We start from the raw sequence: 24,821 nt of genomic DNA, 5'->3' as shown, positions 1-24,821 counted from the left end.
TTTTGTATAAAAGTCGATGTAATTTATCATTTGGTTTATTTCAATTTACGGATTTTTTTTAAATAACACTAGATATTAGTAGAGATTTTATACACTTTAAGTCATCTGAATTAAATTTTTTTATTCGATTTTTTCCAATTTCAAGTCAACATATTGCTTTGATTAAAAAAGTTTCTCAAAATAGTTCGACATAGAGAGAGATAACTGTGGTGTCGTGTCACATGGGAGCTTTTTTTGTTATTTGCCTTATTTGTGTTTGTTCCATTCTGAGCTTTCGGCGTTCTTCGCGCATCACGCACCCTATCATAAAGCCTTGCGTAAAAATAGGGTTCCGGTAGAATGAGCGGCTTGAACTGAACTCGACCCGTACAGAGTTTGCTGCGGCGCGTTCGATTTCGATCCATCTGGCCAAGTAAATGGCCAAAGCAGACCAGAGGAAAGCTTTTCTTCAGTTCACTTCAGCTCAGTTCGGTTTCAACCGTCGCCGAGTCGAAGCGTTGTGTTTTTCGGGATTGTTTCTCGAGTTTTCTGGTTTCTGTCGGCCGTGCGCGCGATTTTGTTTTTATTTTTTTGGACTCTTCTCAACTGGTGTTGAATAATGGTGGGGTTTATCTCATTTTAATTTGGAATCCGCTTTTACGTGTTTTGTGTTTGGCAAAACTTCTGGAAAAAGACGATTACCCACAAGTGCGAAATCACGTGCGTTTTTGATTCGGAGTTGAAATTCGATTAACTGTATCGAAAATTGAGCTGACGGCAGAGAAGTTCTGTTTTATGAATTTTGGGCATCATTTTCAGTGATCAGTGACGTAAACAAACAAAACAACTGCAGCGAGAAACGTTCTTCTGATTAAAGGTGATTATCATTCGTTTTTAATGTTTTTAAAGTGGATTAAATAAAGTTCTAAATGTGATCGAACAGCTGATCAATTCAAGGAATGAATTAAAAATAATAGAAAAGTGCGTCCAGTACTAACACATCCATTGATCCGTCCGTAATCCAGTTAGGGCGCCACGACCACGACAGATCATTGCCGTTTGTTATGTTTTTATCATTCCTCGATTCATGAAGCTACATGCGCTGGAACCGACCGAGACGATGTAGAGTTTATTTTGCGCAAAAAGGTATTAGCATCATCTCGTCTCTAGAAAACGGACCGAGGAATCTATCACTCAAACTCTGACGCATCCAAGTGAGCTGTGCTGTGAATCTGTTGTGACCAGCCTTGCCAGATCTACGGATTTCTCCGTAGTTCTACGGATTTTAAGCATTTTTACGGAGCTACGGATCGATGCTCGAAATCTACGGATATTCAGCATTTCCTACGGATTATTGAAAAATTTCAAGGGATTCTGCGGATAAATCAAAATTCAAAGTGACGACCAAAAAAAAAAAAAAAAGGTCATCTAGTTTTATTTCACCGAAATCAGTACATTTTTTCGATTTCCGTAAAATCTACGGACTTGACCGGTTTTCAATCTGGCAACGCTGGTTGTGACATCCAGGGGAAAAATATCAATGACCAAATCAACATGGTTCAATTGGAATTCCGATGCATAGCTCATACGAAACGATTGGAACTCTATTCTCGGAATAAAAGATTTTCCAAGGTTGGCTGATGCATTTTATGTAAATGCGGAATATTTATCACTTTGTTATGTTGATTAGATGACAAATGCAGTAGGTAAACTGTAAGTTATCATCGCAAAGGTTTTGATTTTTATAATATCACTTGCTGCCATGTGTGCTTTGCTACACCAATATATGAAACTACATAATCAGATTATTTTTGAAAATTATTTAAATTTAGTTTTATCTGTAGATGATTAAATCGCAACATCATTCAGGTGAAACTTCTTCGAAATGCCAACTGCAACTTGAGTTTCAAATTGCAGTACAAAGATAAAATACAACGATTTAGTGTTTATTTGTGAAGGAAGATCTCAAACTACATTAGAAACATTTTCGTAAACTTATAAAATTATGTTCGACCTTTGGCCATTTGCTTATAAAGTTTTTATTGGAGCTGTACTTCATCTTCCTATCTCACTTCTGGAAAAAGGGGGATGTGAGGGTATTGAATAATCATGGAAATATTTATCGTAATCAAGAAAGTCGTGCCAAATTTGGTATACGATCAAGTTTCTCGCGACATTACGTAATGCAAAAATGCACTTTTTTGACCCCCTCCGTATGTTACAAATCGTAACTCGGCCAGGTACCCCCTATGACAGGGCTGGTAGCGAGTCACTTTTTAGTGACTTGGTCACTTTTTTTGGGTCAGTCACTAAAAAGTCACTTTTTTCATCATTTGGTCACTAAAGTCACTATTTTCCGAAAAATGGTCACTTTTATCACCAAAAGTCACTTTTTTCACCGATAATAAACCAATGAAAAAGTAATTTAAATTGCGCGTGTTAATATTGACGGTAGTAACGGTAAATTACTTGATCAGACAGTCAGAAATTTTTTTCGCCTCCGGCGGAATTTCGGCATGAATCACCCTTGGCTTGAGACATTTCGATCTACGACATTATTTGACGTTCGTGAATTGAAACTAATACCGTATTCGTTTTCACCACCCGAAAGTTTTGCACCATCCACGCTGAAAACGAGCATGAATCGAGTTTTGCACTCTCCTTTGTAGGTGTGCGTGAAATCGGCAGTGTCAACAAAAAACATCAAGCTGTCAAAAATCCATTACAGCTGGTATTTTGTTTTCGTTTTACTTCGAAAATTGAAATGAAATTTACTTTAGTTGATCATTGTCTTTTAAACAATATGAAAATTTTAGCATGAATTTATGTATTATGTTGAATTGTTAAGATTTCAGATTTATTTTGCTTAGTAGATTCGCCTCTGGCTCTGATGAACTGCAATACCGGCTGATTCTGGGCGGTCTATGTTTGCTGCTGCTAGACTGCAGTTACCCCAGCTTGAAGGTTCCGGTATTTTGAACGTTTATTTCTCGCAAATCCTTCGTTCGAGTACCTATTTCCATTTAAGATTACAAAAAAAAAAATCTTGGGTGCGGGTGTAGTATCGAACTACCGTTTTTGGAGGGCAACGGGTGGGAATCCGGGAATTGGCGCAACCGAGCATCGTCACTCTAAGGCACAGCTCGAAGCTTGCTGCTAGTAGAGTAGCTTCGATGCAGCTGAACGCTTCTTGCTGTGAAGACCAACTTATAGAACCCTCCCGAACAAAAATACTTTTCGGTTTGGGCGATTCCACCAGATCTTTGGGTTGGCCTTTTTGCACTCTGATTTGCTGCTCTTTTTCGGCATCGCCTGGAACCGATTGCAGCAAGCCTTCTGGACACATTTCTTCTTGGGAGCGTTGTTTGCTTTGGAACGTGCCATCCAGGTGAAATTCTCTGCCTCTGTTGGAAACGACACTGGTATTGAATCCGGAACAAGTTTCCGTTCTTCGGGATAAAAAGAGAAAAAAACATCTCGAACGCAATTTTTGCGGTATAGAAATAAACCAACCAGCTGATATTTGTTTACATCGGGAAGCACGTGTTTTCAAAATTCATGATAGTATTGGTGAGAGCGCAAGCAACACCAAATATTTTCAGAGTGTTCCACCGTCCACTTTATGGTGCACTACCAGTGCACTACTTATCGTGAAAACGAGCATGAAAACGATAAAAAGTGCACTACCGGTAGTGCACCGGTGCACCACCACTTGAAAACGAATTCTCTATAACTTTGATTGTAGATTCTAGTTTTTAGTTCAATCAACCTTTTGTATTGGAACTCAAAACTTGATATACAAAAATCTTATCTCGTCTTTAGTTAGAATGGGTTTTTATTAAGAAGTGTAACTAAGATTGAGATTGAAACGAACCATTTTTTTTTATGAAAAAAAATCTCTTATGTCATAACAAATGTTATGATGATATGAAATATTCTTTAAAAAACAATTTCAGACTCAATTTTATTTCGTGTTTTTTGTTCTTCTAAATACTTATAAAAAGGGTTGTACAAATTTACACAAGGCCACAAAAATTACATTTTTTTAATTAATTTGGGTTCCCGAATCTAAATATGTATGCAATATTCCTATCAGCTTTTATATTTATTATTATTTATTTCGTCTTTGGTTTAATTACTGTACAGACTGATGACTTAAAAACTAGGAAATTCTTCTTAAGCCTATTTTAAAACGACGTTTGCACATATTAAAATTAAACAAATTATACACTAAATTAAAAAGTTCACAACACTTGTCAATAAGGTGGTTTTGGTCATAGGCAAATAGGCAGTACGGTTATGATGAATTGAAAGAAACTGACGTTGTCGAAGTGTTCTCGTTGGTACATAAATGTTAACACGTTGTAGAATGTAAGCACAGTCAATACGGTTGGTCAATGTGTCGAATATAAAACCTTGCTGCAGTTCGACGCGCCGCTTTTCGGGTGAGGTTGGACATATCAGAGCACACCTTTCCTCGTACGGTGGGTTTGTTATTGAAATGACTTTGAAAATAATTTAAAATCTTTAGAGAAGTTTCTGCACTTTCTTTTTACAAAAACTCAAATCAAAAACATATTATTTAGAAATAAAAGTTTTATATGAATTAATGAGCTTTAAATAGAATCAAGTTTTTTATACACTTTCTGCTGTGATGTCAAAAATACTTGTAATGACATTTTTCCATAATCAGTTATCTATCAATTTTACTAGTAATAAACTCTTTATCACCAAAACTAAATGTGTTCGGCCGAATTTGACGAAATTTCTAGTTGAGGACACTATTTACCAAATCAATAATTAAAAAAATAAGCACCAAAATGGTTATGGTGAAACATGTTTATTGAAAAAACTCTTCCTGGAATGTTTTTAAAAACTGATATTTTTTTTTTCATATTGTTTTTTCAATTTTCAAATAAATTTACCGAATTTTATTGTACTTTTTTTTTCAATTTTCTAATCAACTTGCCGGATTTTTTTCAATCAAACTTTTTAAATTTTTAAGACATATTTTTAACAATTGTTTCCTTGTTTTTAAATTCTGAATTTTCGTGTTCTTCAACCATATACCTTTAACTCCAAATTTTTAATAATAAAACATAATTTCAACCTTCTGTTCTTTCAGGACCCAATATTTTAATCAAAAGAAACAAAATACTCAGAGCTTGTAATTAAAAGCTTAAAAACCTGCGATTAAAAATTTAAACACTTCTTATTAATATTTTTTATATGAAATCATGTTTTTTGGATCGATCATGATTTTTAAAATTATCTAAAAAGTTTGAAAAATTGTTCTAAGTAGCAACTTTAAAAATAAATTTTAATACGCAGTGTTAACTAACTTTGTATTTGATTTGTGCTTTGAATATTAATAACAAAAGTTTTGAAATCATTATTTTTTATTTTTTATCAGTTTTTATCATTCACATAATTACTCATTTTCTAACATTTCTTTGTCAGTGTAGTTGAATATGGAGGATTTTACTTTATTAAAGGTTTTATGTCTGGCTTCTATAACTGGCACTTTTAAAATAATTATAAATATATTCTTCTTTTTATCAAATTAAATTAAAACATCAAACATTGAATAAATTCTGTTCAAAATTCATTTCTTATTCAGTAATCGGTAATTTACATTTTAAATCGTAATTAAATATTTTTTGTTCAAATTAAAAACTACAGCGGAATTTCTCACTAAACTTCCAGTTAAAAATGAGGAAAAGAATTCCAAAAATGAGGAAAAGAAATTCCAAAATTAACAATTATTATGATTTTCCTAACATCTATTCATGCTAAGTTTTGTACAAGATTTGACATTTATTTTAGAATTCAGAAATTTTTTTATTTTAAATTTCCAAATTTTTTTTATCAGTCATTTTTTTAGTTTTTGTGTTGAACATGAGTGACATATGGTTTAAGAAAACCCTTTCCTTTTCAATTGTTTATTTTTGGTATTGTTATTAATTTTATCTAAATTTGAATTTTGAAAACCCCCCCGGAAGGGTCCATCGCACGGGCCTGACTGGTCACATTTTTTGTACTTCAAAGTTATTTTTTCGTTCTACATAGTCACTATTTGGTCACTTTTTTCGGTCCTCAAAGTCACTATTTGGTCACTTTTTTTCAAATTTTGGTCACTAAAGTCCCTACTATTTCATTGTCAAACCGCTACCAGCCCTGCTATGAAAATAACGTAACGCTAAAAAAAAGAGTTTTAACATAAGTATACCATCATACTATGGTAGAACATTCTTTGTCAGAGGCACTGTTAATTGGAATAATCTTCCCAACAATTTAAAAATAATTAATAATAAGTCAGAGTTTAAGAAAAGGTTGCTTGAAGAATTCATGGAGTAAAACAATAAAATAGATAAATAAAACTAAAAAAATCTGACGGAACGATTAGTTTTTAAGACCAAGCCCACCGGGCGTTCCTATTTCGGTCGGTATTTTAGATGGTTTAATTGGTTGCCTTTTTATCTACTTACTGATTTTCGCACCCATTGTAGCCATCCAGGTTGGTATTTTTGTTTGTTTATTTTCTCATAGCGATGACCGGTTGTGTTGCTACCGGGTTGCTACATATACGCATCCAGTAACAACCTACTGCTCGAATGCTATTTCTCGAATCAAGTTAGCGACTGTTGGTGCGATGGTGGGTTGATAGATATGTTGCTAAATGTACTCGATTCGAGGTTTAGCAACCATTGATGGGCTTGGTCTAAGAAGAAGAAATAGAAATGAAATATGTACGCCAAATTGTAACAAATTAAAAGATTGTTATCTTACGTTGCAAAAATAAACAAAATAATAATAAAAATAATAATAATAATAATAAGTATGTTAAACGTTCTGCAAAATATCGTGGAAACACTTCTCAAACCCAAATATCTTCCCCTACCAAATTTGAATCCATTTTTTTGGTGATTTTTTTAGATATTCAACTAAAATTGCATGAAAGTTCCCCTCCTCAATTCCCATCATCCAATTGGAAGGAAAGAGTTGCATCAAATTTTTATCGTATACAAACACCCTCCAATTCCAAATTTGATTCCATTTGCTATATTATTTCTCGAATTATGCAAAATTGTATGAAACCCCTCTCCCCTTTCTATCTACTCGCTGGGAAGGCGGGAAGGGCACCAAATAATCATGGAAACATTGCTCGTATCCAAATACCCTAATTGCTCGATTAATTCTGGAGTTATGCAAAAAACTATAGGAAAGCTCCTTGTTCCCCTTCCTATCTACCCATTAAAAGGAGCAAAGCCATTATAAAAACTTTCCTCATATCCAAATATACACTCCCATGACAAATTTGGTTCCCATTTGCTCTTTTATATCTCGAGATAAGCAAACAATTTTATGAAAGGCTCCCTTTCTATCTTCTTTCCCCGTGAAGAGGACGGAAAGAGTACCAAAAAATCATAGAAACATACCAAACCAAATTTGGTTTTCTTGCTTGATCACTTCCTCAGTTACGCAAAAAAATGTATTAAAAACCCTCTCTCCTTTTCTTTTCCGCATTGGAAAGAGGGAAGGGTTTAAAACTAGCATAGAAACATTTCTCGTTTCCAAGTATAAGGGAGCCCCCCTTCGTATCTCCTCATTGAAAAGAGGTAAGAGTACCAAACCAAATGCTGAAAAATACGATTTGCCAGGTTTTTAGGAAATTCGACCACTGTGCGTTTCAAAATATTTGTTTAAAATTTTACTCCTGAATTTATATTTTATAAACTACAGCTGTTGAAAAAACTATCTGAATAAAATTGTGTTCTTAGCGAAATAAAATAAATGTTTAAATGGGACGTACAGTTAGAGCAATCGCCCATAATTTTCTAGTTTATCCAACAAAACCTTTCTATAAGTGAGGATTTCAACCCTCTGTAGCATAAACTTGTTTTCATGGCTAGACTAAGGGAACTTAAGAAGTTCCTGAAAACGTTCCCGAACTTCGGTATTGTTAATAAAAAATACATTTTGGTACGAAAGGAAAACTTCAAAGTAGTTAATTATTGTCTATGGAAACTCATTGAGAATCACTTTGAATTTTTACCATCTTTAATTTGTTTTATCTTTCACTATAATCAATTTTAAAATGCGTTTTTACTCTAACCCTTCGTTTCATGAAGTAACAAATTTGCAAAAATTAATGTATGGAAAAAATTAAAAATCGAAGGCTCGAGTTCGATTGCTGGTCGAGGTATTTTTTTCATTTACCATTCAAATAATGTATGAGTTTGTGTGAATTGTTGGTGTTCCACAAACATACACATAATTTTGTTGACTCACCGTCAAAATACATCGATCATGAATGGTAAATGAAAAAAAAAATCGCCACTACCAGGAATAGAGCTCGAGTACTTTGGTTAACTCTCCGACACCTCACCATTAGGCCAAATCATCCGACGAAACAAGTCAAGCTGTAGCTCAGTTGACTTCATCGAGTTCAATTCGCTGCTAGATTCTATGGCAGAAGACGCTCATCGTGCCCCGATTAATGGTGATTATACTGCCCCAGAGGGGGGTTCATTAAGCCCCTGCAGTGACTGATGTTCAGCTTTCGACAAAAACTTTAAAATGTATTTTTCTAACGTTTTTATCTACTTTTTTAAGTTTCAGCCAGATAACAAATAGTCTGCTTTAGTGTCTGAACACGAAACAGTGATACAAGTCACATAATATACAAAGCTGGAATTTGAAATGCATCGGGCAGAAGAAGGGAATACCTGGCTGTTTTATCTAAAAACCTGGAATAATCCGGGATTTTTTTTTCAAAATTTTCAACACAAAATCCGGTCAAATTATTAAACATAAATCGAAGAAAAAACACTTGAATCGGTATTTTTATCGAAACACTTCAGAAGATTTTAGATCGTATTTAAGGCTCAGCAAATCTTTCATGATTGTTTTTATGAAACTTGCTCTAAAAATTCTTTTTTGGACGCAAAAATAAAAGATTATAATAACTAAATTCAAATTTTTGTTTTATTTTGCAAATAAAGTGAATAAATCTGTGCAATATCCGAGCTATTTTTCAACGAAATCCGGGAAACCGGGCCGGACCAAACCTTTTCAAAATTTTGTATCAAATATCCGGGCAAGTGCAGGTTAAACCGGGCAATCTTGCTAGATTTCTTTAGAGGGATTTCATTAATCGTTGAATATTTAAATAGAAAAACGGCTCAGAAAAAAGGAAGAACATACTAAAATGAATTAACTTTCAATAAATGCCTAGAATAGTTACGATCTTTGAGCTTATCTTCTAGGTTATGTTAGAATTAAACATTTTGGAACTTTATTAACCTTTTTAACGAATATTTGGTTGTGTTTGACCAGCCCGAACTAAGCGCCATAGCCATCAACAAATTTGAACCAACAGAATTTAAATTTCATTTACAAGACTGAAACAGCGTTTATGATTAACGGAAATTAGTTTCTTGCATTAAAAACTACTGATTGTTTCTCAAAGGATTGATTTGTATATTCAACTGAAGTTCAAGTGTAAAATAAAAATTCAGGAAAAATTTTCGAATGAATTGATAAAGAGAAAGAAATGAATGTTTTTGTATCACTGTGATTGCATGGATAAAATCAACGAGAAACACATCACTTAAATTCTGATCTACATTAAGACGGTGAAATCAAAAGAGCTTTTGAACTTTTTGAACAGTTTTCGAATTCACGTCTTGAATATCGATCTATTTTCTTGAAAGGCATACACCCAAAATTCAGCCTCTGTGCCAATGGCGTATAATCAATTACATAGCATCATTGGTACAAGAAGATAACGCGACCGGTGCTGATTCGATTTGCTCCCACCGGCATTAATCTCCCAAGTTAACCGAATTGCGTTTGTCTGAAAGAAACAAAATAAAAACGCTTTCACGTCCCTCCCTATCGCATCACAAGACGAAGAAGGATGGAAATAAATACCGGCCAACACCAGGCAGCCAGCGAACCGAGCACTGTGCGTGTGAATGTAGCAAAAGCAACAACAAAAACATCCTTCTAAGGCTGATGTCATGCTGAAGCAACTAGCAACGCGACCTACAACGCAACGTTCACACGACTAACCAGCTCTCATTTGATCTCCATGGAAATCGCGCAGACCTGTCATACTGGTCGCTTGGTGTAGCGCGACCAATCTGATGCCAATGTGTTTAGTAGCGCGACTAGTAGGAAATCCAATAGGAACATTGTTTTTTCTCGATTTGAAGCAGTGATTCCGGGTTTTAAGCACAATAGTACGAAGATCTGTCCGAACTTGTGATAATAAACTAAAAACTATCTTTATCGGCGAGAAAATTTTCATGAATTCTTAGTTCCGGCAAAAAAACAAGGAATTTTGTCGGTTCAAATTTCGGCATTCTTGCAATCCGGGTCGTGATTTGATGAGTTTTTGATGGCTCCGGAAAGAAAGGAGACGATTCAAAGCATTATCAGATGTAGAGAAGTGATGATTTGTAGGGAATTTCAAAGTGACAGGTTGCGCCAGCATGACATACCAATGCAATGCAACGCAATCTTATTGGAACGTTGCGTTGCGTTGCGTTGCTAGTTGTTTCAGCATGACATCAGCCTAATTCAATCCCTTCAATCCACCGGCAAACAACCACGGCCAAGCTGTGCGTGTGTATGCAGTAAAAGCAACAAAAATAACATTCCTTCAATTCAATCAACCGGCAAACAACCACGGCTAAGCTGTGCGTTTATATGTAGCAAAAGCAACAACAAAAACATTCCTTCAATTCACCAGCAAAGCTGCCCGGCTTTAGCAGCTGTGTATATGTAGCGTGTGTATGTAGGCAGTAAGCAAAGCACAGTTCTCATTCAATGAGTTTCCCGTTCCTTCACTCCCGTTCCTTCACTCCCGTTCCCTTTCCCGTTTCCATCACAAGACAAAGGAATGCATTGAAAGGAGGCCAAACGCCGGGAAGCCGCCGTTGTGCGTTTTTTTATGATTGATCGGTGACAGAGAGCGTATGACAAATATCCCTCGTCCAGCATGAAGCTCAAATAAAACACTGGTTAGAATGTCGGACTGGCAAGACGATATAGTTGGTGATTTGAGTTCGACTCTCCCTACGGGCGCCTGTAGTTTATATTTTTATTTTCTTGTTTCTGGGATGAATTATCCAATAGGAAGGAAATCCCATAAAATGTTTTTCTTGTTTCGCTTCAATGTAGTGGTCATGCATCATTTTAGTTGGGAGCCGAGTCCTTATGCCAGTTACGGTTTTTCAAACATATCATCTTCGGCACAGTGCACATTTCAGCGCATTATCGGCACAGAGATTTGCTAAATAGGCATTGGATTTTTGCAACCTCTTCTATGGGTGTAGGGTTTTAAAAAGTTTTTAAAACACATTCAAACGAGGTATTTGAAATAAATAAAATACATGATGGTTGCACATAAGATTTCAAAATTACCTTCTTTGTTATTTGAATTTACGTATTTCCCATTTTTTTGAATAAGTTTTTAAAAATTGAAATTATCTTAAATATGCCAATATTTTAAGGATCAATTAAAAAAAAATTATTCAAACGCTTATTAAAGACAGAAAACCGTTAAATAGAGCTTTTGAGAACTGATTTTTCGGTTTTTGAGAGTCGGGAATTCTGTGAGACCATGCGGGAAAGAGTCGGGAAAAACGCGGGAAATCAAAAATTGAATTTTATTGGCCACCCTGAATATAGCTGTTTATATGGTTAAATACGGGGAACTGAAATGAAAGGAGAAAATTCGTCAAGGAGCACACAAATTGTGCAGCCAATGATTGAATTTGTGGTAATTTGTGGCAGTTTGTTAGAGAAAATTAGATGGTTTTATTTAAAATGAGAGAAACCAGTGCTCAGAGAGAGTGAAAATGTGACAATTGTTGCAAATTGTTGCAATTGTGTTGCAGTTGTGGAATTTCGATCATTACCACTCCAAATGCAAAGAATTCTCTCTTGATTTCAATCCCTTGGTTGAATAAGAGTCCTCCTCAAGGTGGTCACTATACCCTTATTTCTCCTACTTTTTTAGCAATACTTTGCTGCGCACCAGCAATGGTGTCAGTTGAATTGATTGTTTTTCAATGCCAAAAGCTTATATTTTTTTTGCCTGATAAAATACGAAGCTACGGTTTTGGACAAAGTTGAAGAAACAAAATTTATGTTGATTCTTCAGAACAAAGTATTCAATTTTGCCATACAAATCTAAAAGTTAAAAATTATTCATGTTAGTCATGTTAAAAAAAAATTCTGCATAAAACCATGGAGGAGTTTTGAACCAAAACGAAGCTTTTCAGACCCTAATGTTCAAGAAATTCAAAAATAACCCCTAATCGATTCAATATACAATCTCAGTTCCTGAATATCGAGGGGTTAGTTTGTATAAGAACTTTTAAATTGTAGATTTGCTTACCAAAAAAAATGGAGCAGTTCATTTGGATCGTTTTTATTTGTCAACAAAGCATTTTGACACCTGATTAGATTTGGCATCTTTCGATTTATTGATTTTTTCGCGATTACAGCTTTATGCTTGTTTATCCAATTATGAAATACCTTCTTCAACGATTTTTGAAATCATAGGGAATATTTCGATTCAATTAGCATACCTACATAGTGAGTATGTGTGGTAAGTGAATCGCTAAAATTAGAGTTTTTTCTGGTAAATCCTATCCTATTTCCTTGATACAATATTTGATAAATTTCACTCAACGCATAGTACCTAATATATACTAGAAAAAATTATGAATAACGTAACACATGTGTTCAATATTTTCTTTTTCAGATTATCCACAAGACAATGAACTGAAATTTCGAGTTAACTAAAAAGAGTTCGAGATACCACTGATTCTACACTTTCCAACGGAATTGAAGTCACACCGATTAAGCCTCCCGTTCGTAGCTTCGGGAACTCGAAGAAAGATCTGCTGCTGTTGGCTGGCTGGCGTCGATCGGAAAAAGACAGAAAGAAATCCGAGATAGCCCTAGGCGGAAATCGCAAACGGAAACGTCCACAAGAAGAAGTAGAAAAATCGCCTGGCGCAAAGTGTCGAAGATTAGCCCCGAAAAATCGGCGACTGAATAAGAATAAAACAGATAGTAATTTTAAAGTTTATTACTATCGTATAATACCTTTTGCCGCAAACAACGCGAACGATAAGCCGAACGTTCGACGGGCTCAGATCGCCGAATTTGCCAAGATTTTACCTTCCTCGGCCTTTCTTCCTGGGCCAGGTTTTATTTTCAACTTCGAGCACTACTCCCTCCGAGTGAATGTTGGTGATAGTTCGGGTTCTGGACCCAAGGCAAGCGCAAGGGAAAGGGGGCTAATTTAGTGTGTGGATTCAATCAGCGATTAAAAAGTAATCCACCGTTTTCGGGGAGCTTTTGCGTGTTTGGGAGAAATTAAATTCGAAGAAAACGAGCCGTGGGGCCAACGAGGAGTAAAAAAAGATCAGTGCCGCGGCCTCGCTCAATGTGTGCTTGCTTCAAACAAATCAGCCAGCAGGAAGGAAAAGGTGACCGGATAAATTTAAGCGAGATTCGTAAAAGTCTCGAAACGACGTCCGCGTGAGTGTGTCGAGTGTATCGAGTTAAGCACAAGAAACCAAAAGAAAAAAGCTAAATAAATAAAACGCCAAAAGAGTTGTCTCAAAATGGGTGAAATTAGCAAAACGGCCTCGCAGTAAAGTTGGGTCATAATAATACCTACTCTTCGAATGTAAAAACGAGATGAAAAAAAAGTTCAACACTGCTCCAAAGGAATTCGGTGAATATCTCTGGTGGTGAAGTGAAGGTTGAATTTCATCTCTCGACAAATTTTTCGGAACAAGTTCTTTTTTTGCTTTTGGTGCCTTTCTCAGTGACGTGGACGCAAAACAACGTGAAGTTCCGAGATTGTGGCGTTTTGAGGGTTTTTTTTGGTGAAGCTTTATGTACCTTTGTGCTACTCTGAAGTCGGTGCTTATTGGTTTAGGCTGCATCGGTTAATCACATCTCTTCGGTGGTCCCCTGCCCTGCCTGGAACGTTCGGTGTTTTACTTCTTCTTGTTGTTATGATCAACTGATTTTGCGGTGAAGGTGGAACTTTTTTTTGAGCTGCCCTTCGAAACAACTTCGGATCGTCGTTGATTACAGGTGAGTGAAGGTTCAGGTGTACCCGACTTTTTGAATGGGGTTTTTGGGATGAGTTATTGCAATTGATTTAAACTGTTTATCTGTCGAAATGATTGACTTAATAAGTGTTCTCGCGGTAGCAGTACTAAGACCAATTTATCTGAGCATCAAAGTAGTTTTATAGACAAATCTACCAAAATTGATAACCATAGGAGACTGACTCGCGCTCAATAAGACCAAAAATATAAGCCATAAAACCAATTTGCAATCGAAATATTGATGTACCGGGGAATAGAATTCAATAAACAAATTTTAGAAGAAAAATAATTCAAGCTTTTCTCGCTTTGTTATCCCTTCAATTTTAATATTTATGTTTCCTTTACTCTTAAAAAAATTATACTTACATGAAACATTTGAACGCGTAGAAATTTGAATCTGATCCTACGAATTGAGAACTGATCACGCTACCTCAGCACCATTGCTAATGCTTAGATACCTCGGAGATACCTCGATTTACATGTCGTTGTAATCCCAAGTAACATTTAAAGTTTTATAGCAGGCTACTAGACAAAGTTTAGGTTTTATAATGGGCTTGAGGAGTCTTATAAAACTATCGGTGTTACTTGGGAATGTTTCTTCCCTCGCGCATTTTTGTTCTCATAGCCAGCAAGGATATAAAATAAAATATTGCAAACAATCCATGTCACGAACTAAGAACACATTTGAAATATTTTTTAAGAGAATGTAAAAAGGCCATATGAAAACTATCGACACAACTTAATTCACGATCTCATTTTCTAGGGTCAATAGAAAGAAGAATTCGGCATCTCTGAACATTTGCCACATTAGAGAGAAGACTTTTGCGGAAAAAATCGGACATTCTGTGATTTTGCCCAAATAATCTGTGTTAATTTTTTGTGAAGCTATTTCATTAAAAATTCATAACTACTTAGGTTTTTTTACATTTTGGTTGAGAAAAATCCATAATTATGTATGACCAATCTTAGCATGCTTTTCTAATAAAAAGTAAGAAATCTAAATTTCATTAAAAAATAATAAAAAATAGGCATAAAAATTAAAATTTCGGAAATACTTTTAAATTTCAAAAATTCTGAAAATCTGTGTTCTGAAATCTTAGAATATTTCAAAATTCTGTGTTCTGTACCACAGATTAGCTCAAAATTTTATGAAATTACAGATTTTTCTGTGATTCGTATTTTGATAATCTAAAGATGTGCCAAAATACGTCAACTTTCCAATCCTATTTTCAAAATATATCTGATGTGACTTAAATAATTTTTAAGGTTTATTGATTGAAAAATGCGGTTTTACATTTTTTGTGGTCATGATCTTAATAAATTACAAAAAACAATACTTATGTGCAACGTATAGCTTATTAACTCAACTTTCTTGGACACCATGAATATTTTGAATTTTCATTATGCTGTAGAACAATTCACGTATTCAGCTGTATTGTATGGAAGCGACAACAAATAGATTTTCACAGCTTGATGTTTATAGTTTGCACTCTCGATAGGTGAACGCAAAACCCGATTTATGCTCTTTTTTGGCTGGGAATATAAGATCTTAGTGGTTAATGTATTGCAATAATGAATTACATAAGCTAAAAAATGTAAAAAAAAAACTTGGAACCAAATATGGGTTCGTATGTGATAAAAGGTTAATGAATTCAAATTTACTGGATTTTGAAATCAGAACCTCATCGAAAGGGCAACATGAAAGTCGCGAATGCCATAAAGATGGTAAAACGACTATAATCGAAACAAAAAAGAATGCTACAATTATTAAACAGCTTACAAATGGGACTCTCGAACTCACAGGGGTTTAAATGCTTTCTTTTTTTATCTTGTTTTTGTTTTTTGTCAAAACTACCCCCAGATTAATGTAATTACATTATTTAAGTATCGTTAAACTGAAAAATTGATTACGTTCTAAAATTCCTGAACACGAAACAAGCTAGAGTTGTTGTGCAACACTCAATCTTTGTATAAATGAAAAAGTAAAAAAAAAATCAAAAAAGTCAAAAATGTCAAAAAGACAGAAAAAAAAGGAAATAAGTAAAAAAATTAAAAATGTCAAAAAGTGAAAAAAGTCAAATGAATCATATAAGTCAAAAAAGTAAAAAAAGCTAAAAAAGTAAAAAAAAAGTCAAAAAAATCCAAAAATGTCTAAAAAGTCAAAAAAGTCAAAAAAAGGTAAAAAAAAGTAAAAAAAAGTCAGAAAAGTCAAAAAAATCATAAAAGTCAAAAAAAAAAAGGCAAAAAAAAATCTGAAAAGCCCAAAAAAGTCAACATACATTGTTAATTTAGTCAAAAAAATCAAAAAAGTCATAAAAGTTAAAATATTCAAAAAAAAAAAAAAATAAATACAAAAAAGGCAAAAGTAAATTACATAAAAAAAGTGAAGAAAATCAAAAAAGTTAAGTAAAGTCAAAAACAGTCAATAAAAATAATCAGAAAAGTCAAAACATAGAAAAACATATGTAAAAATAAACACAAAAAAATATAAAAATTACAAAAAAAGGTGAAAAGTCAAATACGCCAAAAAAAGCCGCAAAAGTTAAACATGTCAAAAAAGTCAATGAATTAAAAAAAGTCAAAAAGTCAAAAAAGTAAAAATAGTCAAAAAAGTTAAAAAAGTCGAAAAAGTAAAAAAAAAAAATCAAAAAAGTCAAAAATGCAAAAAGTCAGAAAATTAAAAAAAAGGTAAATTATTAAAAAAATTGCCAATGTCAAAAATGTCAAAAAGTGAAAAAAGTCAAATGAGTCATAAAAGTCAAAAAGTTAAATAGTCATATAAGTCAAAAAAGTTAAAAAAAATTAAAACAGTCAAAACAGTCAAAAAAGTAAAAATAGTCAAAAAAGTTAAAAAAGTCGAAAAAGTCGAAAAAGTAAAAAAAAATCAAAAAAGTCAAAAAGTAAGAATATTTAAAAAAATTAAATAAGTAAAAGAATCAAAAATGTCAAAAAGTGAAAAAGTCAAATGAGTCAAAAAAGACAAAAAGTTTGTTTAAAAAGTCAAAAAAGTCTAAAGAGTAAAAGGTCAAAAATGTCAAAAAAGTCTAAAGAGTAAAAGGTCAAAAATGTCAAAAAAGTCAAGAAAGTCAAAAAGGTCAAAAAAGTAAAAAAAGTTAAAAAAAGTCAAAGCCAAAAAAATAAAAAAAAAGTCAAAAAAGTCAAAAAAATCGAAAAAAGTTAAAAAGTAAAAAACAGTCAGAAAAGTAAAAAAAAAATAAAAAGTCAAAAAAGTTTAAAATGGTAAAAAAGTTAAAAAAAGTTAAAAAAGTCAAAAACAGTCAAAAACAGTCAAAAAAATCAAAAAAGTAAAAAAGTAAAAAAAGTAAAAAAAATCAAAAAAGTCAAATAAGTAAAAAAAAAAAGTCAAAAAAAAGGGAAAAAATTCGAAAAAGTCAAAAAAGTAAAAAAAAAGTCAAAAAAAAGTCGAAAAAGTAAAAAAAGTCAGTTTTTGTATAAATGAATTTCTGTCTGTCTGTCTGTTCCCTATAGACTCGGAAACTTCTAAACCGATTTACTCGAAACTTAGCAGGTGAGTACTTTTGAGGCCTAGGACGGTTCCTATTATGGTTTGAGACCCCTACCTCTCAGAGGAAGGGAGGCAAGAAAAGACAAATGCATAACTTGAGAACCGATCAAGCAAATGGTACTAAACTTGGCATGGGAGGGTATTTTGGTACGAGGAATGTTTATTAGAATATTTTTATGTAAATTTGGTATCCCTCCCTCCTTTCAATGGAGAAAAAGAAAAGGAGAGGGGGCTCCCTCATAGTTTTTTTGCGTAGCTCGAACACCTCTCAAATAAATGGAACCAATTTTGACATGGAAAGATAATTGTGTACTTTATTTGATTTTTTGATTATTTGGGACCCCTCCCTTTCCTTTCAGTGAAACGATAGGAAAGGGGAGGGGCTTTCCATAAAAATTGTTGTACAACTCGAAAACCAAAAAAGCAAATGGAACCCAATTTGGTATGGGAGAATTTTTGAAGAAGAGAAAGGATCATTAGAGACCCCTTTCTCCTAACATTGCATTGGGAGGAAAGGAATTTGGGATTGAAACTTCTATACCTTTTTTTGCGTACTTCGAATAGTTATCAAGTTATTGGAACCGAGTTTGACTCGGGGGGAAGGGTTTTAGACCCCTCCCGTTTTCCAGTCGGAAGCTGAGATGCGGGAGGGGCTTCCATAAATTTTGTTTTGGGTGGCTTGAACACTAATCAAATGAATCCGAATTCCAAAATTCTCATTTATTCGGAAGGGGAACTTTCGAACAAATGGACTTAAATTTGGCATGGGAATGTATTTGGGTGTGAGGGATGTTTTTATGACTATTCAAAACATTTCTTTTTTTTCCAGTGGGAAGAACGAACAATATGAAGGGGGCTTTTTTGTTATATCTCGAGAACTCATAAGGCAAATGAAATCAATTTTTATTAGAGGCAAGAAAATGAAAGCAAATTGATCAAATACGAAAAATGCTTCTATGATTGTTCGAGAAGCCTTCTTTTTCCAGGAGATGGACAAAAATGGGAGCTCCAATACGAGGTTTAAAGAACAACACGAGAATTTATCAATAAAAAAAAACCATATTTTACGTGAGAGCATAAATACATACGAAAATACTTCTTTCATGGTTAAGGATATCACCTTTTATTCACTGAGGATCCGTAATGGAGTTTTAGTGCATGGCTCGAGAAATGATTGAAAAATCAATTTTCGATTGTAAGGTTTTGGAAAAGAATAAAAATCATTTCAGAAAATTGGGAATATTCATTTTGGTATAACAATTTTAAGCTAATATTGAAGCACTCATTTTAAAGAGGTTGCATCTGAATGGTGTTAAAATTTTATTTAAAATTATGTATTCATTGATTGTTGGAAGGTGTAGCAAAGTACACCGGGTCGGCTAGTTTCCAAAAAAAAAAATTGGAAGCATTACAAGGTTAAATTGAAATATCAATTTAAACTTTATGAAGAGTCAACAAATATTTTTCAATAATTCAAAAAATATCTTTATTTAAGAATTTTATCAGTGAAAGAATTGAATTAAAAATTTGGTCATTGTTTTGAAGCTATAAATCGACTACCATAAAGATAATAAGAGTTTAACATTTTGTCACGTTTCTTTACCAAACCAGCATAGATTTTATGATGCCTTCTGTCATCAAAGCTAGTATTTTAATCAACCGGCAATGAGATGACTTTTTTTATTGTGGATTAAAAATAAGAATTTATCAAAACTGTGTCTCTTTTTACAAAATCTGTTGAAAAATTTTTGTTTTGAATATTAAAATGGCATAAACTGCTCATACATCTATCCATAGATATTACAGATCTTTAAATTTGATTTATGGGTAAATTTCTAAATTTTTCGTTCGCATTTCATTTTTTTTTAATTCGAATTACGTAACTTAAAAGGTATATACGTTCCTTTGAGTTTTTTAAAGTTAAAGCTACCTACCATTGTTTGTAGTTAGAAACGGTTTTGAAATAATTCTTTTTCAATATTATTTTGCTCATTTCTACCAAACATTGTTCAATTTGTGCAGAAGGATGTTTGCGGTCGATTAAAATTTAACAGTATGTTAAAAACTTTCAATTAGTCACTAGTAAGCTGATTAAAAAAAACTACTTAAAAACAGAAAATTCTAATAGATTTTTTCATTTCTTTTTCGATTTCTCAAAACAAAAATTGCCCTGAAAATTATATTCAAATACAGTTTTCAAAACGGTGAAAAAATGAATGAAATTTTTATTCCTTTTATAAATTTCTTTTGTTTTTATGAATAACACATACGTAAGTATAGGATCGCAGTGAAATTCCATGTTTTGCTTTCCCATGACGGCTTATAAGGTTTAGGTTTATACAGGAAAACACTCTTCCAAACACCAATTAAAAAAACGATTGTCCAATTTGTTCCAATTTGTTCCGGCCTAATCAATATTTCATAACAAGTTTTCCCAAAATTATATAAAAAATTGAAATAATTCTGAAAAATATTTATGTATTCCCATTCTCCTTATTACTATCCCGTTGAGGTAATTCCATGACATTTTCAAACAATTAAAGCAAGTGATTTCGCGAAAAAAAACGTCTTGCTGCCTTGAAAAAAATGTTTTCTTGACATCAAATCTTCATCATAGGTAATTCAGAAATTTACAGTTTCGAAAGAAAAATTCAGTGTTTTTTTGGGGTGGAATTTCACTGTTGCTGTCCTTTACAAAATTTAAAGTTTTTGACGGTCGCCATGTAGTTTTTAAATTTATATGAAACAGTTATGTTTTGACAGTATCTCACCTTGCTGTTAATAATAGCTGTTCAAATATTCAGATTCATAAAAAACACTAAGTAAGTAGGGACCGTCAAACGCTTTAAAGTTTGTTAAGGGAAGTCTATGGAAACAGATTTTTTATACTTTAAAAGCTAATGAATATTGCTCACAAAATGTCTAGGAGCATTTCTAGACATAGAAGGAGCATTTGATAATGTCTCGTTTACATCAATAATGGATGCGGCACTACTTCATGGAGTGCCTAGTGTTATAACTAACTGGATTAGCGCAATGCTAAGTAACAGGAATCTTCATTCGTCTTTAAGACAGGCTTCAATAACAAAAGTTAGCACACGTGGTTGCCCACAGGGAGGTGTACTATCACCTCTTTTGTGGAACCTAGTTGCAGACGGTTTGTTGAGAAAACTCAATGACCGTGGAATACCAACCTATGGATTCGCAGATGATTATCTTCTGCTGGTAAGAGGTTTGTGCATAAGCACATTATTTGATATAATGCAACAAGCTCTGCGCTCTGTTGAACGATGGTGTTCTCATGTAGAACTTTCAGTTAATCCTCTAAAAACTAACATTGTTTTATTTACTAAAAAACGTATCACCCGCGGGGTGCGCCCTCTGCTGTTTTATGGTTCCGAAATCACCGTGTCTAATCAAGTTAAATATTTGGGTGTCATTCTTGACTCCAAATTAAACTGGTCTGATCACATCGAATTCAGAATCAAAAAAGCATGCATGGCCTTCGGACAATGCCGACGTGCAATCGGAAAAAACTGGGGACTCAAACCTAAACATATTCACTGGATTTATTCCACAATAGTAAGACCAATTCTGGCCTATGGGTGTCTAGTGTGGTGGCAGAAAGGAGAAGTTGCAACAGTTCGGACTAAACTAAATCACCTTCAAAGAATGTGTCTTTTAGGGATGTCCGGATCGTTCACTACAACTCCTACTGCAGCACTAGAGGCTCTGTTTTCTATCAAACCTCTACACTTGTTCCTAAAACAGGAAGCCTTCTCATGTGCTTTTCGTCTACAGGCAGTTGGTCTCTAGCTGTCAGGAAATATCGAAAGATCATCGAGTCATACAAATGTGTGGCCTGAATTAGTTAGATTAAACAAGTTTAATCTAGCGCCAAACGATTTAACACTCTCGAGTAGTTTTCCCTACATGGGGTTTAAAGTCAAATTTCCTTCTCCTCAAGAATGGTTATCAGGTTTCGTAGAGGACCAAATGTCCTCTCATATTGTATTCTATACTGACGGTTCATTATCAAACGGCCGTGCAGGTGCAGGAATTTACTGTCACGAGTTGAACATAGAATATGCTCAACCTCTAGGAAAATATTGTACAGTCTTTCAGGCTGAGCTATATGCTATTATGTATGGAGTGCAAATTGCACTTCAAAAGAAGATTATGTTCAGAACAATTTATTTCTGTTCAGATAGCCAAGCAGCTATCAAATCACTCAGTGCTTCCAGTTCTAGATCAAAACTGGTAATCGCATGCCGGAAAGCAATCGAAGAACTTGCTGAAGGCAATGGATTAAACCTTCTATGGGTACCCGGACATAAGGGAATTTTTGGAAACGAATGCGCCGACGAACTCGCTAGAGCTGGGTCGGAAAAGGAATTTTACGGACCAGAGCCGGCTGTCCCAATATCACCATGTTGGTTCAGAAACCAAATTCAAACTTGGTCCTCTAACCAGCATGAACGATACTGGGAAGAGTTGGACACTTGTCGTCAAACTAAATTATTTTTAGAAAAACCATCTCCAATCATATCGAGTTACTTATTAACTTTAAATAAATTTCATTGCAGCATCTTGATCAGAGCACTCTCCGGTCATTGTAAACTCAACTATCACATGCACAACATTCAGCGTGCTGAATCTCCAGTATGTGGTAGTTGTGAATCAGATGTGGAAGATCCCTTCCATCTTATATGTAACTGTCCCTCATTTGCCAGACTACGTTTTCGTACTCTGGGATCTTACGCTTTAAGCGAATCTGAGTTTAAGAAATTAAACTTAAAAAACATTCTATCATTCCTTACCGAATGTAGAAAAGAGCTTTAATGCTAATAATCCCTAGTGGAAAGGCTTTATGCCATCTTAAATAGATTGAATTTATTTCTTCCTTTTATAGGTTTTTCAGGTTTCTCAGGTAAATGATGAAATCTTGGATAAAAAAAGGCTAGGCACAATTTTCCCGTATGTTTGGATAACGTGCCGCTATTAAGCCTACCCCTATTCTGATACCTGATACCTGGGGTGGAATTTCACTGTTGCTGTCCTTTACAAAATTTAAAGTTTTTGACGGTCGCCATGTAGTTTTTAAATTTATATGAAACAGTTATGTTTTGACAGTATCTCACCTTGCTGTTAATAATAGCTGTTCAAATATTCAGATTCATAAAAAAACACTAAGTAAGTAGGGACCGTCAAACGCTTTAAAGTTTGTTAAGGGAAGTCTATGGAAACAGATTTTTTATACTTTAAAAGCTAATGAATATTGCTCACAAAACTGTAGAAAATTTGTTAGCAATACTGAACATTTTATGTGAAGCAACAACTTCCTTCAAGATAGCTAGGTTGCGAAATTTGACCACATTACTTTCAGATTTTTTGAGGCACTTAACTGCACCTTGATGTACAGCTTACACCTTTCAGAAGTGAATGACATGAAGATATGTCCTAATCAACAACAAGCGAAGAGTAGTGTGCCTAAAAGTGACTCCCAAACCCTTACATAACCCTATTCCAGGTTACTCAATTCAATTTGTGTGAGGTTGTTCAATTAGCATAGCACATCTTTCCGGAAAAATCTAGACAATACGGATTCGCATCCATTCATTGCTTTGCCTTATTTAGCCATTCATTAGTTAGTGATGTCAAAGCGAAAGTCTTATCAAAAACGTTTATGACAACTTGCGCTTTTGTTGTTGCAACTTTACAACCGTTCGAGGAAAGGCTTTGGACATCATCATGCACTGGTCGGGGCCAACATTGTTTGGGGATTTTGGGACCCGCACAGATTTACACGCCGATTACTTAATCTTGCAGCGACTCGCTCGGTCTCGGTGAATTGGATTGTTGTTGTCGTTAAAGCTTGGATCCCCATCATAATAATGTCCCCCATCAAAGATGGCACCAAGCTCGAAGGGTAACATTCAAGCTTGTTTTGCTTTTTTCTCACATGTTGATTTGGATAAGTCACGCTAAGCCTCGGTTCAAAGCTTTGGCTTGCAAGTAGGTCCACGGATCGTGAAATCCGAGCAAGGCTGTAGGCTCTCAGCCGTATAAACCCAGCTGAATACACGGTGACAAATTCATCCGGCCTTCTGTTATAGGAGGTAAAGTTGCCCGGCAGCTTTGCAAAAGTACTTTACAACCGGCAGATTAACCTGAGGTGAACTTTTAAGTAAATCCGAACGAGGAAGCCACGTGTTTCGCGAATCTCGGCTTTTGAAATAGGGAAGGTACGCTACAGCTCTGGCTGCAGCTGAGATTGTTTCTGGACGACGACAACAACGCTGCTGATGAGATCCGAGACATCATGATGACTGACAATCCAAGTCGAGATCTGCCCTGGTGTTGATTTGATGCGGCCTCCTCATTCAATTTTTTTTAAGCCGGGGAGCCGGAATTATGCTGCCCGTGATTTATGCCATAGAATTTGCATAATTCGTTCCAACGACACAGGTGACTTATTTCGGTTTGCAGGTTTCGCGGAATGAGAGACACAGATATCGAGGGGCTGCTGCATTTTTTCAAAAGAAGAAGAAAACCCTAATTAGTCAAAGTTGGTGGGCCGGGTTTCGTAATTCCGTCTGCGGTTTTTATTTCCATCTTTGGAGCGGACAGTTGCTCAAAATTTGTGCTGCGGTGAAGTCGTTAGTTTTATAATTTGGTGCTGATTGAAATCTCCGGTCATCTCAATCGGACAGACCGTCGAAGACATTCAAATTTGTGTAAATTTTTGCGCAGGTCTGAATTAGAGGAATTTATGTTGTCGTCCTATATTGCAGCAATAATTCGACAAACATAAATCTCTTAAATTGAACATTTAATTTCAACCCAAACCTTAAACCAATCAACTTTGGAACTTCGTCAGAACTGTCCTGTTTATAATTGTTATATCGAGATGTAGTTAAACCCCGATACATTTTAAATGGCTCAGTCAAAAATGTCAATGGATACGTAATTTGGCTTTTTTGTACTGTAGGTATGAAACCTACCACCCTACCGGCGTTACAGGAACTTCCTATTGGGCATCAGGGCGGCTCGCTTAGCACTAAGAAATCGCAGGATGTTCGAGCTCTATGATCAGGAAAAACCCCAAACTAGAGATGTTCCGAATAGTGGTATTCGGCGAACGGCATAATACCGAATATTGACCT

The 24,821-nt window shown here is 34.6% G+C and overlaps 1 protein-coding gene and 1 long non-coding RNA gene across 2 annotated transcripts in view; one reads left to right on the top strand and one right to left on the bottom strand.

Moving 5' to 3' along the window:
• The window catches only part of LOC129758727 (U3 small nucleolar RNA-associated protein 14 homolog C-like), a 138,447-nt gene that overhangs the window by 62,918 nt on the left and 50,708 nt on the right, over positions 1-24,821 (bottom strand).
• The window catches only part of LOC129758735 (uncharacterized), a 265,463-nt gene continuing 241,098 nt past the window's right edge, over positions 457-24,821 (top strand). The window contains exons 1-2 of the long non-coding RNA XR_008740052.1: positions 457-856; positions 12,761-14,112. This is a non-coding gene — a long non-coding RNA (uncharacterized LOC129758735). The remainder of the gene's footprint in view (positions 857-12,760; positions 14,113-24,821) is intronic.

The sequence above is a fragment of the Uranotaenia lowii genome, chromosome 3, assembly GCF_029784155.1.
Source record: "Uranotaenia lowii strain MFRU-FL chromosome 3, ASM2978415v1, whole genome shotgun sequence".
NCBI classification, from domain to species: Eukaryota; Metazoa; Arthropoda; class Insecta; order Diptera; family Culicidae; genus Uranotaenia; species Uranotaenia lowii.
The sequence above is the reverse complement of the archived record's forward strand: the minus strand, read 5'-3'. Positions and strand labels throughout refer to the sequence as shown.